The sequence below is a fragment of the Chinchilla lanigera genome, unplaced genomic scaffold (assembly GCF_000276665.1).
Source record: "Chinchilla lanigera isolate Chin_1 unplaced genomic scaffold, ChiLan1.0 scaffold00006, whole genome shotgun sequence".
In the NCBI taxonomy this organism is placed as follows: Eukaryota; Metazoa; Chordata; class Mammalia; order Rodentia; family Chinchillidae; genus Chinchilla; species Chinchilla lanigera.
Window position 1 is genome coordinate 17179984 of NW_004955407.1, and position 13769 is coordinate 17193752.

The 13769-nt window shown below is 36.3% G+C and overlaps 1 long non-coding RNA gene across 1 annotated transcript; it reads left to right on the forward strand.

Annotated features, from left to right (window-relative positions):
* Positions 1 to 386: 386 nt before the first annotated feature.
* Positions 387 to 13389, forward strand: LOC102009015. The gene is made up of 3 exons (XR_259563.1): positions 387 to 448; positions 11592 to 11641; positions 13307 to 13389. It is a non-coding gene; the product is annotated as an uncharacterized LOC102009015 (long non-coding RNA).
* Positions 13390 to 13769: the final 380 nt, after the last annotated feature.

Genomic DNA, 13769 nt, shown 5'->3' on the forward strand with positions numbered 1-13769 from the left:
TCTCCCTCTCTCTCTCCCTCCCTGCCTTCTTTGCTCTCCCCCTCCTTCCTGCTCTCTGGTGCTTTTTCTTTCTCTTTCTCCCCCACTCCTATCTCTCACCTCTCCTTTTTCCCTTCTCCCTTCCTCCCTATTTCTGCCTCTCTGCCTCTGCCTCAGCCTCACTCTGCACCATGGGAAGTGAAGGAACAAAGGTGGCCATCAGCAAGCCAAGAGGAGAGCCTTCAACGGAAACTGAGTCAGCCAGATCTTTACGTTGCACTGCCCAGCCTTCAGAACCATGAAAATATAAATTTTTGTTACTTAAATGACATAATCTATGGTATTCTCTTATAGAAGCCCAAGCTGACTGAAGACAATGCAGGTTTTGAGTCATAGAAACCAAGGTAGTAAAATTCACCAGTGGTAAATTTCAGAAAACACTCTGAACTTCAACTTGCTAGCTTAAACAGTAAGTACCAAAATTTCTATATCATTGAGATGTTTACAAAATCACAGTTCTTTATAAATGTTGCTTCAAGTATATATTAATTTTTCCTGTAATACAACCTTTATAACACCGTCAGTGAAGTTGGTGCCTAAAAATTTAGCTTTAGTTTGTTTTATAATGGCTTTATTTCAATTTCACTAAGTATATACTTCTTGGTAGTTATTTCACTTGGCTGCTTAAAGATATTTTTCATTGTCTTCTGGCTTTGATTGCCTTCTGGATTTTATTGTATCTGCTCTTGTTTCTCAGTAGTTATTTCATCTGTGCATTTTTTGTTTTTGGTGAGTTGCAGTTTCAATAATGTCCAGATGTGTAGTGTGTTGTTGCTATCTACCTAGACTTAGCAAGATCTTGTGAATCCCTGTTCTAGTCTGTCACTGGTATTGGAAAATTCTCAGTCATTATATCTCCCTATGATGATATTACTCCATTTTCTGTGTTTTCTTGTGATATTATGACCAGATGTAAGCTAGGCCAGGCCATCCACCTTCAATGTTCCTTAGCCTTTATTTCATGTTTTCCAAATCTTTTCTTAGGCCTTATTCTTGAGTTATATCTTCTACTTTATTTTTCAGTTGTGAATTCTCTCTTTGGCTGTGTCTAATGTGCCATTTAAACTTTCTATTGAATTTTTAATTTGCTATATTTTTAATTGAAAGATGTTCTGTTTGTCCTTTTATCTTTTTATTTTTTATCAACTTTACTTGACTAATTTCCATAATCTTCTCCTGGATCAAATGATGAATGCATTCCTTTAACTTAAACATATGATATATAATTAATTTTTATATTCTAAATTCAATAATTCAAAATCTGTGATCTTTATGGATATGATTCTGCTCTTGGCTATTTATGTTCTTTCTTGATCTTGATGTTTTTATTTCCTATTGCATTTTGCTGTTTTTGTCATTGATGTGAAGTCAGGCTTGATGAAACTTTTTCTGTGAGGCTATTCAGAGTCCTAGATTGAGAGTGTGTTTCTCCACAAATTTGCATTTTTTTAATACTATCCAGCAGCTGATACCACAAGTCAGGAAGTGATATAAATTCAGAATACAAGCCCACATAAGAACCAATACGTACTTATGAACTTCTAGTAGAGGTATTCTTTGGATTTCTTTTTGAGGTAAAAGATGCACAATATAAAAAAACACTTTAAAATATGTACTCAGTGGACTTAGTGTACTCATCATGTATTGTACAACCATCACCCCTATCTAACTCCAAAACATTTTAATAACCTCAAGAGAAAGCCCTATATATAGCAGCAAGCAGTTACTCCAAATCCCCTCTCAAGCTACCTCCTGCCAATCACTGATATGCTTTCTATCCCTATTGCCTCTTCCTAATGACATGTAAATGCTATGATGCTTGATATCTGAATTCTGTCATTTTGTATAACATTGGTCATGTTCATCTACTTTGCAGCATGTATTGATACTTCATTCTTTTTCATAGTTGTAGGTGCATGCTACATGTTGTTTATCCATTCATCCATTGATAGACATTTGGGTTGTTTCTATCATTTGATTACTGTGAATGGTGCTCTATTAACATTCAACTTTTTATTTTAATATGTAAATCACTTTGGATAGCATTGCCATCTTAATACAATTATCTTCTAATTAATGACTATAGGATGTTTTGCCATTTATTTATATTTTCTTTAGTTTCAGTAATATTTTGAGGATTTTAGTGCATAAGTCCTGTGTCTACCTCACGGGGTAAATTTATTTCTTAGTATTTTACTCTTTAATGCTTTTGTAAAAAAAAGAATTTATTTTTAATTTTTAATTTTAATTTTAATTTTTAATTCATTAGCACTGGATAGAAATAAAAGAGATCTTTGCATGTTGATTTTATAATTTGCTATTTGGCTAAACTTATTAGTATCAAATTACTTTTTCCCCTTTACATCAAGACAAAAAGAAAATCAATTTTCCTTGCTAACAGCCTTTATGTGATAAAGTTATTTTGTTTTGTTTCTAGCTACCCCATTTCATTGAGGATCCTTTTGGAATTCTAGCTTTATCTGAAGTTCTGGCACATATTTGGAAGCCCAAGGCTTGATCTCTTCTAATTACTAGTGATCTATAAATATCAAAGCTCTTCAGATGACTCCGGAAATCACCTGTAGTTCAGCCAGTGCTCCTCGTTCAGAACTCATGCTCTGGCTTAGTTTGACCTTTCTTGCCTGTTCAGCAGTTTGAATGTGGACACTTGCACGAGTTTGGATATTTTATTCAGTGTTGTGTTTGTCAACAGACAGATTTTTGCAGGCTGTGTTCTCCATTATATTACAAGAAGTAAAGTCCTTCTTAGACAGTTTTTGTGGAAATTAGAAGGGATTATGAATATAAAAAAATTAAGAAATAGCCTGTCACACCAACAGTTCCTACTACATAAATGTCGTTTCGCAGACACACACACACACAGAGTGTGGAATGTGTAAGAGATGGAATGTGTAAGAGATGTGCAATAAGGTACCTCTGACTGCTATGATTGGGAAATATAATGAGTACCCTGAGACTGCTCTTGTGGGAAACTCAGTGTAAACACACATTTTGCCTGAGATGTATGATTTCACCTAAAGTAGCTTTATACATCACTACCTATTCCCCATAAAATGCATCACTGACAACACATGATAAGAACATTGTGTTATTTTTCCTTATTCAGAAATGATTACTCTGGTTTACAATTTTCAATCTACGTATTTCACTTTTGTCTATTAACTGTTGTTGAAGCAAAACCCACTAAAGTAACAAAAAAATTATGCTCAAATATGTTACTCTGCTGGGCTTCTCTGTGGGAAAACATAGCAGCATTTTTAAAAGTACACAGGAATTAAGTCCCAAGGAAACCCCCACGGGGGTCTATCAGTGGGCAATCTCAGCCTAAACCAACATAATCAAAGTCCGAGGGAGATATAATTTCATCATGAAAATGGCTACAGTAGGATTTGGAATGAATCGAGCCTCTACTCTGGAAAGTAAAGGTTCTGTTGAAGCAGGTGGTAGATGCCCTATACTTGTTGATCCAGCCCAAGAATTGATCATCTGTGTCTATTCAACCCTCTGATTTTGATCTACTGAAAGTTTTTAAAAAGAGATTTTTCTATAGTTCAAATGCTTTTCATTCAGTATAGCTAGCAATTTAACTGTTTATCCACATGATTTTATGTTTTTAAATGAGACGATATGTATTTATAAAATACATCAATTGGATGATAGTGCTGATGAAAGTGCTTTTATTCAGTGTTTCATGAGGTGTTCATAAGTGCAGTTTCACCAATTTGCTTCACCAATTTTAGACTGAATTTGCTTTATCTACTTACGACTTTTTTGTCCCACAAATAACAGATGTCATTGTGTACCTTGGAGTGTGAGACATTTGGGGCTTTCTTTTGCTTTCAAAGACAGTCTTGCTATCACTACATTTTGGTTCAGGCTTACTGTACATGAATGCCATAGTTATATCATTATATTATAAACAGCTAATTGTATTGCTTATGCTAATGAATTATTCATGGTATAATCACATAAATTTGCTTCATGCTGATGCTTTATTTTGCATGCTAATTTGAACGTGGTGAATTTTCACACTTTGATCTGGAGATGATCTTGGATAATGACCTGTTTGTGGATATTGGGGTTTGCACTGACCTCAATATTCCTCTTTTCTCTAAACATTGCTTCGTAATGTGTGCATTTCACCAGGGTGGTTTAGGTCATCCAGAGTCAGAGCCATGCTAATAACTTCTTTTTAAGGCACTCTAATTATTGCTTATTAACAGGGTTTCCAAAAAGAAAATTTGCAAAACAAAGCATTGTGCTACTCAGGATCTTCCAAAGAGCAGACATTCTGCCTTTTACCTTCTCCTTTAACCCATGGTTCCTGAGCTCATCACTCTTCCCAGTCTTGTTCAACCCTGGAATTTTCATTAATCATTCTTTTCTAATTTGTCCTCTTACCCAATCATACCAGTGAATCCCCACAGACAATCGTGAAGTTTTCCAGATTCCCCTGGTCCCTGGATGGGTGTCCTGACAATCTTATCTTTCTCACCTCAAAGCATTCACACAGTGGTCAGGTTAATTCTTCTGCAACCACTGAGTAAAACATGTGCATCTCCACACCAGTGTCAGTCCTGCTGTATTATTCATTACCCATGAAGAACCTCTTAGTTTTAGAGTCTTCCCTACATCTTCTTCTTCTAGTGATCTTCATATTTTATTCCATAGTGATCAAACTTTTTATATCCCTATAAACATAGTGAGTTCATAGCACTGTTGAAGCATATTTTTATCCTGCCTGCAATTTCCTTGTTATCTTGCACCTATAATACACTTGCCATTCTCTCGGGACTCAGCATAGGTGCAGCGTTAGCTTGTGAAACATTTTTAAACTATCATAACTTTCAATAGTTTTCCCTAGTTCCACTTACTACTTATGCTTCAACATTTAATTGTAAACTTCCTTGTATTTTTCTTAGGTCTTGTTTCATCTGTTTAGTTTTACCATTCTTACAAGTGTATAATTTTAAAAAATCTAATCCACATTATGTATTAATTCTTCTCTCTTTGAAGTGATAAAAAATTGTGTTGCCCCGTGGAATCTAACACATCTTCAGTGGTAATAATCATGGAGGCTGGGGATTTAGCTCAGTGACACAGCACCTGCCTGGCAAGCACAAGGTCATGAGTTTGATTTCCAGTACCGGGAAAAAAACAACAATGAAAAAAAATCATTTATTTTATTTAACTCATCATTAATGGCTGTTGTGACAAGTATTGACCTGTATATCATACCTTTAAGTGGTTCCAAATGACCAAGCCATTTTTAGAGTACGGATTTTATTCTACAAAACATATTTATCATAAAATATAATACCGGGTACTTATGAGAGTCTGGAGGTGGAAATTATTTGACCTTTCTTTCTCAAATTGGAAATATTTGTCCACCTTTAGGATGTGAGAGTGATGTACGTACACTCCCTTCTCACTGCCTGGCTGTCTGAATAGATTTAGTTCATCTGGCTGGCTTGCCAGGTGTCCTTTTAATTTCTGAATGCTGAAACTGTAAGACACAACTGGAAAATGAGCATCTCATTCAGAAGAGAAGTATTATTCTACAGTCCAGCATATCAAAGATGCTTCACTTTCTCACTGCCATGTTTTAGAAACAGTCAATGTTTCTACATACTAAAAGTTATGTATCTGTCTAGTATGTGGGTTTTCAAGGTCTTTATTTTTAAATCTTTGGGTTTCAATGCTTCAAATTAACAAAAAATGATTTTAGAACAGTGAAATTTCCTTGAAGATATGCAAGAACTAAACCACAAATTCCATCAAAGGAAATTATAGGCTAGATGTATCTTATTTTGAACATGCCCTCAGAGCAAAGCATATAATCTAACACCTAGTAGATGTTCAATAAATATTTCTTGGATACTTTAATGGGTAAATGTGTGAGGTCATAAATTTAAGCATAATATAAGTGTTGTGAACCTACCAGTTAGTATAGAAATATTCTTATTGATATTTATATCCTACTTTTATTTTCCTGAACCACCCTTCTGTTTAATTGTATGATGCTGTTTGATAGGGTTTCCCTACCAAAATATTTTTGATCTCTCCATGAGTCCTCTTTGTTTGCTGCCATGGTTAATAAGCCAAGATGCTCCAGTCTTTGACACTTTGATCTGTGGAAGAAATGATCTAAGATTAAAATATTGTTTCCATGGATACTGCTGTCATGACCACAAGGAAAATTTCCCATGCATTGTGTCAGTGAAATTGGGCCTGTGCCTCCATAACCAAAGATAGAAGGCCTTTGATTAATAAAAAGGATGTCTTTTTATGGAAGGCATAGTTAGCACTCCTCATAGCAATTTTGTTTGAACCCCAAAGATTAAGGCACTCAGTATCTGACAAGCTCATTTACCTCACTGAAAATAGGTAGGATCGTAAAGATCTAGGCCCTAACACCTTGGCCATCTCCAAGATGAGAGTCCGCTTTCATCAACATCCTTTGTACAGTCACAACAAAAGGACTGCAGCTTCCCAATGTCATAAAACTTGGAACTGACATTGCCTAAAATGCTATTTCTTCTCTCCACATGGGGAATTTGTCATGCTTGAATCTGGGCACAAATTACCCTCTTGTCCCCATGAAAAGTCAGAAAGACAGTGTTTCTTTGCTGAGATACTCAGCCTGGGGTCCTAGAATCAGGCTACTTGAGTTTCCAAGTGTTATCCTGTTTTGTTTGATGGGTCATTTCATTTTTGTGTGAATTAGTATATACTTCCTACAATCATCTGGCAAACCGCACCCACATCCTTTACCTACCTCTTCACCCAGGCTCCAAGCTGGCTCCAGAGCACTGGATTAGGCCACAGCTCTCTTTAAAGTGAGTGTTCTCTTATCCTTCTTTTACCTTTGGTGTCTGAGATCACTCTTTCCCACCTCGAACTCATCATAAATGCCTGAAGCCTTCTCATGGATGGATTTAAGTATTATTTTCCTCCTTCCAGTTTTTATACAATGAAGTGCTTACAAATGTGAATAGAAAAATGCTGCTGAGATTTGAATGTTTGTGTTCTCTCTAAAATTTATGTTAGAATTTAAACCTCAATGTGATTGCTCTAAGAGGTGAGACATTTAAAAGATGATTAAATCCTGAGGTCAGGACCTTCACAAATGGAATTGGAGATTGCATAAAAGGGATAAAGAGAACTACTGAGACCAATTTTACCCTTCCATCACTTCTACCTCTACCGTGTGAAAATACAGTATTCATCTACTTTTGGCCTGTCCTTTTCCACCACATAAAGATGCCTCCAAAACAAAGTATCATCTGTGGGTCAAGGCTGGGTTTAATCTTAGACTTCTCAGCCTCCAGAATAGTAAGAAAGTTAGTTTCCGTTGTCTATAAATTACACAGTCTCAGGTATTTTGTTATAGTGGAATAAATGGACTAAGACAGGAGCCTACTATAAAATACCAGAATTTTGCTAGTTTAAAATTGAATATGAAACAAATCCATAAAAAATTTTGTGATGTACCATCAATGGTTTGAGACTACTTAAATAGTAGAATTACACTGGCCGTAACTTTAGTGATAGGTGTTGCTGCTTAATCTGAAACATGCCCCCCTGGGTGCCTGCACTGCAGGGAAGAGGTGGATGCTGGGAAAGCCAGATTGCTGTAGACCTTCACATTTTATCTTCTTAATTTTTAAAAATTAAAACCTTCATATATGCATTTATGTAATGCAAACCAAAAAAAATGTTAATGCTATATTACTCCATCATATTTGCAGAATTTTGCAGATAAGGCAATGAGTTATTTTGTAGTATTTTTAACTCAGATTTTTTTAAATTGAAGACAAATATTTCTACTACATTTAAACCCATGTTTGTACATAGCTTTTATCTAACACTCAAAGAAAATTTTACGTGATTCATTTACCTTGAACTTAAATAAAATGCTATATGGAAACTTTGAAGAATTGGCCAAAATTTATTTTTAGGTCATATCAAGCAACAAGAAAAAACTAAATTAGCAGACACATATTTTTTTTCCAAGTATGCAGAAATATCAACGCCCTGGATGCAAGACTTCTATTCTCTTGGTTGCCAGGTAACTTACTAGATTAGAGAAAGGAGAGAAAAATCAGTCTCCATATATCCCTTTAGACATTTGGCAAGAAGTGAAAAGAACAGTATAAGATTTAGAGCTGTAGAATAACTTAAGATGCCAATGATGTGTAGCAGAAAGGGAAAGGAACAGTGGAGGATGTGAATTATGAAGTCCAGAATTCATTAGAAGAAGCCAGGATCAACTGCTGAATCTTGTGCAGTTCCAGTTGCCAAATATTTTAGTGACTAACAGCAATTGCATTGCCGCGTGGTGTTTATTTGGTACTCATTATGTAAGGCCAGGTTTTTTCATCTATTTTTGCCTTATTTCATCTTTACAAATTCTCAAGTACTTTTGCTCCCTTCAGAGACTGGAGCTGGTACTTACAGCATTTTGGGGATTCCCCCCACAGTCCCAGAAAATAAGGGTCAGAGGGAGAATTCTAACGTGGTACAAAGCCTGGAATCCATACCTTTATTTTGGCATTTAATGTAAGAGAATAACTCAGAAATGTAAACATTTAACAGGGGAAAATAAACCCTAGTCTCCAGTTCTAAAACTCCATTTTCTAAAAAGCAGCATCATCACTGTCATCATCAGGAAGAAAAGTAGATCAATCATCTCAATGCACTTGGCTTAGCGCTAGCAGTAGCTTTAAAGGAATTAATAGATTAATTCCCTTGGCTATGGTTTTAGAATCACTAAAAAGGCATTTTAAAAACCCACTATGTTTAGCTAGTTTTTGCCATGGTTTTGAATCTTAATCTTTATTGCAAACTTCTAAAACATTTTTTTCAAGATCTTATGATTTAGATTATGACTTTAAAGTAGAAATGGGGCTGGGGATTTAGCTCAATGGCACAGCGCCTGCCTGGCAAGGGCGAGGTCATGAGTTCGATTCCCTGTACTGGGCCAAAAAAAAAAGTAGAAATAAGTTTTTCTTCTAAGCTTTGAATGATTCTATTACACATACATTCCTGTGCTGGTTAATAACACAGATATGTTCTAAGAAATGTATTGGTAATCAATTTTGCCCTTGTCCGTAGAGTGTACTTACACAAGCTACGATGGTCACCATGTCATTAAGTGATATCATCTTATGAGATCATTATCACATTTTCAGTTTGTCATTGACTGAAATGTCATTAAATGGTGCCTAGCTCTGTGTGTGTATGGTGGCCTCAATTTAGTTGTCTTGGAATGGTCTCTGTATTTAGGCTACAATATTTAAAAGATTTTGTTCCTTACTAAACATGCCTATTGTTTAGAGTACTGGGGCAATAATGAAGCAAACTTAACTGAGCCTTTGTGGCTAGCTTTGCGATTAAGGATAAAAGAAGAAAAAGAGAAAGGAGCTTCATTAAGGTCAGTGGGTACATGAAAAACAAGGGGTAGTATTGCCAGACTTAATAAATAAAAATACAGGACACCTATGTACATTTGAATTTCAGATAAACAAGGCATAATTTTTAGTATGTTTATATAATATATATATCAATATTTTCCAAATTACACAATATTTATTTAAATTTAAATTTAGCCATGTATCCTTATTCTATTTGGCAACTATAGGAAAAGGTTCCTGCAGGACCAGTGTATCTAGCATTGGGTACCAGCTGCTACATGTCTTTCTCAAGCAGATTGGCAGGTTCCCCCTGGGCTGAAGTAGAGGCTTAAAATTGAGGCCACTTTTGCTCATTGCTTAATAGTGACAAGCTTTTGATAGCCAGGCATTGCCAAATTCTCATTAGTGTCTAAAAGTCAGGAACTACATTTAGAAAAAAGCAGCTCACTTATGGAGAGGTCATCTGTCCAATAACCTCAAGTACCAGGAACACAGCTGAAACCCAGGAAGCGAGGGGAAAAAGGGCCTCTAAGGGATCAAAATAGAAACCACGTGCTAAAGCTCAGGAGCTTGTCTCTGAGAAGAGCCCCTTAGACCTGCGCTCAGTGAAATTTACTTTTTTTAGACATCACCTAAACAAGTTTGGTTATCTGATCTCCCAACCAACAAAGATAAAAAGGAGAAAGTTTCTAAGAACAGGGCAGGGGGACAAGGTAGCCCAAGTATTTATTCTGTGGAAGAGTCTGGTAAACATACACACTGTACAAAGACCTCATCTATAAAATTTCAGGAGAAACTGTGCCAAAATAGCCTCAGTGATTATTTCTCAATAATGAGTTGAAAGTAGTTTCACTTTCTTATCATTGTTCATAACTTTTTACATGAATATTTACAATCAGAAAAGGCAATGCAGATATTTTCAATTAAGAGTTGGATTTATTTTTGGACTCTCCCAGAAGAGCTCTTTTCCCATATCTATTAGGCATCTTTACCAAATGGTAATTAGAAGCCAAATGCATTTGTCTCTCCTCCTACTATATGGTAAGCTTTATAAGGGCAGCATTCCTGTCTTGATAGCTTCTTGGTCCTAGTGTTATTCAGGGCAGCCAGACTATTATGGTTTGTGTCTGTGTGTCCCCCCAAAGCCTCATGCGGTCATGCGGCAGGCTTTTAGAGTTTGATTGATTATGGGTGTGAGAGCTACACCTGCCCTGGGGTGGATAGTTTGCATATGTAAGGGAGAGGAAAAGGGTGCTTGAGGCCATTCCGCCTTGTGTGTGCTTGTTGCTTTGCTGTGTTCTATCACCAGGAGCTGTAGCCCTCTGCCATATGTCACTCTGCCTTGTAATCTGCCAAGTATGGACTGAAACCTCCACAAACTATAAGCGAAATAAACCTTTCCTTCCTTAATTTTGGGCATCAGGTATTTTGTCCCAGCAACGAGAGAAAGGTAACCAAGACACAGACATAACAACTTTTCACACCACAGTCCCTCTGTCCAGGACAGGGCTATGCTATGGACCACATGGACTATTGACTGTTATTAAAACAGTCTGACTCTATAAGACAAGTTCAAATTAAGATTATATTCTCTGCTTTGGAAAGCATGAGGGAGTATAATTGATTCCTGTGAAGATTCTCTTGACATGGTTAACATCTTTTAATCTTTTGACTTAAAGGAAAAAGCTTAAATAATTTTGAAAATTCTTTCAAGTAGCACCACTCATTTGTTCAGAGGACTGGCCTCTCTGTCCATCAACAACAAAGGAGCAGGAGTGTGTGTCCTGTTTCTCAGAGGTAAATCACAAGGATAAGACCACCTGTGATCTACTGGATGCAGAAGATCGTGAATGTAGAAGAAATGGTGGGCCTCTGTGGTAATGCTTCACCCTCTGTGGGTCGCTATAAGGAATGTGCATCTTTCCACAAATATATAAGCATAAAAATGCCAAACCTCTACTTTCTTTGAAACCAATTTCTTGAAAAACTTCCTTGCATAGGACTAAACAAGGTCTTAGAATTTACTCCCTTCTAATTAGCATTCATTAATGGAATCCAGTCATCCTTCTTTCTAATGAGGCGGATTAACCTTTGTTTGTGTTTGTTTTTAACCAGAAAGAAATATATGAATTACTGCACAGTGACTATCATGGCCGAGAAGTCAGGTAAGAACAGGATGATTCAGCATCTATTATTTTTGTTTTGTAAATGATTTTGAAGCACATCTTAGTAACTTGGAAGGGAGTTTTGAAGAGCGACAATAGTGTTGCTTTCCTCCCAGCACATTACCGGGAAAGAGCTTCCCAGCTGAAGCACAGATGTACGAGGCCCTGCCAGCGGAGTCCCTTAACACCAAAAGGGAACTTTGCAAAGCTCAACTGCACACTAGGACATTTTACACTACAGCTGACTCCAGTAACCGTGCTGATGAACAATAGTTTTAACATCTATAAATTAATCCAAAGATAACTTTCTATGCTAGTTATTAAATTTGACTCCTTTTCAAATCTTTCAAGTTAAATGTAGTGGTAAAGTTACTGGATTTGTCTCTTAGCTCTTTCCCCTTTTCCCTTCTTGGAATTAATATTGGAGGGAAAAAAAGTAATCCAGAGCAAGTATCAGGAAGAAAAGAAGAAAAGTGATAAATACATGCTTAACTCCTAGGTAACCTACATTTAATGATATAAGGGTGTTACTGCCAGCTAATAAAAGGAACATCCTACAAAGAGCCAAACTAAGATACTAAAGTATTAGCCCTTGTAAGGCTACATGCATAAACATTAGGAAAGAGTTACCATATTGATTTGATTTTTAAAGCAACTAGACCACTGTGGTTTTTCAAAGTAAAACTTATGTAATGTATGCCTCATGTCTCAAGGAAGATATCAAGAAAGTTAGTGAAGACTTCTTGTATCACAAACCTTCCTGCCACTCCCCCCAAAACTGCGAATTCATATCTTTGAAGTGACTAACCCATGCTACTCCTACCAAAAACACCACTCATGTGGGAAAGATGGCGGGACACTAATCAGGAGACAATGTGATTACAGAAGCATCATGGTACCAAAGTTTTTCACCAATAAAGATTCTGTTTGTTCATTGCATTCTGAACAGTCTGCAACTTTTCCTACCAAAGTAGATTTAAGTCACTCCTTGCACACTGCTGTAGAGATTAGAACGCTGAGTCTACTGCCGCCAAATAAAGTATGCATAGCACGGAGTAGCACTCATCCGCCCCAGAACTTTTTAAAGTTCAGCATTTCTTAAAATGCTGATGAAAACAAAATCTTCCATAAAGTCAAATAAAACTATAAATACTTAAAAACTGCATTTGGAATATATGTTTATCGGGAGTGAGTTTGATCAGTAATGATGTTTTTTCAAAAAGGAGGAAAATATCGCAAGGGGGACTTTCTTGGCAAAGAATAATTTTTGGAAATACCATGCCCTCAGCAATGCTAGAGGTTGTCCCCGGCTTCTCTCCTCAGAAGTAGAACACCAAATTCCAATCTCCACATATATATACAGTTTGTCATGTCCAAGACATTATGTAAACTCTGCACAGCTCTGATTACCATCCTCTAGGTCAGTCACTAATAACAAGTCTATTTGTCTTAGTAAAGTTTTTAATTTAAAATCCTATTCTTAGAGTTAAATAAACAGATATCTACAACGATAGACTCAATGAGTATTTTCTGAATGAAGAGATTTTGGATTGAGTAGCTCTCCATATTAGGCTCATGTTTCTAATAACCTAAATTGTTAAAAAGAAAAAAAAAGAGTAATCTTGAAAGTATTCTCCTTATAATAGATTTATTTTTATCTCTTAGTATGCTGTACATTCTACAATGATCTTCACACTCAGGATTAAACGAAGAATAAATGCTCCGACAAATGTCATCTCTCTGGCTTTGACCTTTTACATGTATTTTGGTTCAGGTTTTGGCTTTTGGATGAGTGTCTATATAGAGCTCATTCCTCACAGCCAGTTCAGGCTGTCTGGACGTAATGTCCAGTAGAGGGCTGCCTGAGAGGCTCGTTTGGATTGCCAGTCCTTTTGGCCCATTCTGTTGGCAAGGTTAAAGAGCTAGAAAGGTCTGCTCTGTTCTTTTCAACTATTCCAGAACTGAGTCCCCAAATATCTCTTCATCCTTTTCCTGTTTTTCCTTCTATTTTTCTTTCACTTCTTAAAGAGCTTTTTGATCAGGAAACATCAGTAGGTGTATTAGTTTCCTAGGACTATCATAAATAATTACTACAAATGGGTGGCTTAATATAATATAAAATGATTTT